Here is a 3691-nt window from a genome sequence, read left to right on the forward strand (position 1 = left end):
ATTTCTTTATTGAAGCTGAATATATATTTTTCGGATCTTTATTTTGAAAGTCAGTCATTTCATGTGAGAGTATGTCATTAATAAAATCATTATTTAGCAATTCTGACCACAAGCCCACGTCAACATATTTCTCAAACTTAATATTCTCTAAATTTCTTTCCGCCTCGGTATTACCGTCCTCTTGCTGAACACCAATATAGTTTTCAGTGGGATCAGAGGGTTTCTGGTAGTCAAGACAGTTATTAGTAAACTAAACAAGTTTGTTCCTCTGACGACGAGAACAGAAGTGCGGAAAAAAAAACAAAATTACGCCGGGCGTTAAGCGGCACTCCGGGAAGTCCCCCGTAATAGACGCGAAAAATAGACTGACCAAAAACAAGCGACAGGTAATTCCCCGTTCCATTCTATAGACGCGCACATGCATGGGTTGATTGATCTCAGGGTTGCCAACCTTATAATATTTTTTTTTATAATATTAGATATTTTTTTAATTCAAAATATCACCTATTGTTTTCAGTGGGGACTGGGGCCCTTTGTATCCACGGGGCCCTGGGCTGCAGCCCAAAAAGCCCTTAAGTAGATCCGCCCCTGTATATATATATATATATATTATACAGAGAGAGAAAGGCATAATTCAGTAATCTGGTAAGTGAATTGATATATATGTGATATAAATAGTTGTAAAAGATATTTCGTGTTAATCAATATGTTTTAAGTTGTTTTTAATGCTTTTATGTAATTTTAATAAACTAATACTGCAATTATTTTATTTTAACTTTGTTAACTACTGATTGTGTGTTTGCAAACTAATTCCTTGAAGCTAACTGGCTTCTTAATCATCATTATTTTCTCTAACAGACTTTAACATTTTCCTTTATTCAATTGCATATTAGGAGGAAAAAGTGCATGTTCTTTTAGATTGTTCAGTGAATATTCCTCAAAATACTTTTTACAGTTGTTTACTATATTATGTTGTTTGTTTCGTAGATTTTATTAGATTATCTTGGTAAATGATAAGATACTAGTCTAGTGAAATGTTTCTGATTTCAGAAACCAATCTGATCTTGGGAAATCAAATCTTGACAGTGAAAATAAATTTTATTCGTTAAAATATGTAGTACAATTAAACTATTTTTGCACTTAGAAGTGTAAAAATATGAAGAGAACTTTAAAATGGGGCATATTTTTTTTAAAACTATAATTTTGATGCAGATTTATTGATAATGTTTTTTAATTGTCATAATAATAAAAAACTAATAATCATGATAAAATTTTATGTACTTCAGTGGATTAAAAAAAATGGAATGTTAAAAAGCTGCTTGGTCAATTTCTAGGAAATCTAGACTTTGGTTTATTTTTTGGGTTTAGTTTAAATGAGACTGTAAGAGTTAGGTAAAATTTTATAAATGAAGTTTAGGAAACTTCCAGATCAAACCTTAAATGTGACGATTACTGCGAGCCTTGCAAAATGGGTTTCTGATTTTACTAAATTTTGGGCATTTGTTACATTTTTATACTTTGAAATCAAAAATTTTTTGGTTACTAGGTTGAAATATTAGCTTAAAGTTGAAGCAATAAAATTTTGCTTAAATATAAAAAAGTCTGTAGCACCTAAACGTGAAAAAGTCAAACTTTGTTACTTGTTAATTTTTTCCCCATTTTTAACCTTTTTATTTATGTTTTTTTTTAAAAAAAAAACTAATAGTATTCTCTTTCATCTGGAATACTTTCCTCATGCAATTCTTGCATCCTTTTTGACTTACAATACCATTTATTCCAGCATTCAGTTTTCAGAAGTAATTCTAAAATTTAAAAATGATTTCATTTATTTTAAAATAAATGAATTTATTATTATTATTTCTTCATCAGTACTCAATTTTATTTTATTTTAAATTTAACAGGAATTATTTAAAAAAAAAATTCTATGATGTTTAATAGTTTTTTAAGTTACTAGTAATAAAATTATTGTGATATTTAGACTTCTGATGGCATACACACAATCATTTTTACCAAAATAATTAAAGCTGTAGATAATTTAAAGTATTAAGTAAACTGGGTATCAAAAGATTAAATTTGCACAATCAGTTATGATGATTATTAATATTGAAATTAAATAATTTATATGCAATATTTTACTTTTAATGGTGAGCTTATCTCAATTTTATTGATAAAAATTAATATGAAGTGCCTGTTTTGAAAATAATAATTGCCTTTTGGAAAAATAATACTAAATGTTTTGTAATGAGATGAATATATCATACTTTTCTCAGTAAATTTTATTTTGCATTATAAACATTCATTTATGATAGCATTAGTATTTAATCCTTTAAATATCATTTTACACTTCCAAAATAATGCTATTAATTAATCCTTGCAAATATTTTTGTAACTGCAGGAATTGTTCAGACTTATTTATCATTATTTTGAGGATAAACAAAATTTATTTTTAAACACACTTATTTTGAAAATATTAATTTTTTTTTAAATTAAAAACAATCAATTGTATTGCTGCTTTAAAAATACAGAAAATATTTGCTATGTGTTGAAAATCATTTGCTATGTGTTGTTTGCTATGTTTGAAAATCAAAACAAAATGTGATCAAACTATGAAATATGTGTTAATAAGATTTTATATAAAACATATGTCAATAAGATTTTAAATTTAAATAATAATTTAGATATTATTAACTTAAATAGTTAAGTTTTTTGTGAGTGTATTGTATTTATATGGTTATGCTTGTTGATAATACACTTAACATTTTAATTTTCTTTCATATTTTTCTAAGTATGTTTGACTCACCCTTTTCTGTTAGCAGGTGTATTTTATTTACTCTAATTACAGATGAACTGCTATTTACTTAAATATTACCATATTCTACTTTTCTGTATTATGTGCAATTTCTTGTATTTGAAAAAAAAAATTTAAAGTAAAGAAAAAGTTTTAAGTCCAAATTTATTAACTTAAGATATGATTATTTCGTTTGATGCTTAAATACTATTGAAAAAAAAAGGGTTCATTATTTAGTTAAAATATTTGTGTAAATTACAAATATTATGTGCCTTATATAGGTATTCCTAAGTGCCCTGCTGTTGTATCTTTTATTATTCAAGAAATGTTTTTGATAATTGTTGCATATTTTAACATATACAAATAAATCTTAGTTTAAGAAATTTAAATCTATTGTCCTGGTTTTGCATTGCCTTACTTATTTATTTTGTAAGTAAATGATTAAGTTATTTGAGTCCCACCCATACAAATTAGTAATTTTTTGAAAATTAGCATTTTTGCTTGTTAAATTGTTTACCTGTGGCTAACTGGTGACCAATAATGTCTTAACTGAGTCAGTGACAGAAATTTCTGTTTTATTGGTGTTACTCAAGGAAGTTTCTTGCAATAAAAAATAATATACTCAGTTGTTGGCATACAGAAACTGCTTAATAAGTTAAACTGCTCAACCTGCATTTATGCAATGTAATTTTTTAGGTTTTTGTTATGTGTTTAATCATTTAGATTATTATTTTTTTAAATTCCTTTTCCATTGTGATGACCATTTTTTTTTTCATTTTTTAAATAACATAATTATGTTATATATTATGATAGTTTCATAAATATATCTTAGTTGTAACTGTGACTATAAACTGAAATGACTATGTATGTTAACATATGTATCCAAAGAAGAAGAAGAAAAAA

The sequence above is a fragment of the Parasteatoda tepidariorum genome, chromosome 5, assembly GCF_043381705.1.
Source record: "Parasteatoda tepidariorum isolate YZ-2023 chromosome 5, CAS_Ptep_4.0, whole genome shotgun sequence".
NCBI classification, from domain to species: Eukaryota; Metazoa; Arthropoda; class Arachnida; order Araneae; family Theridiidae; genus Parasteatoda; species Parasteatoda tepidariorum.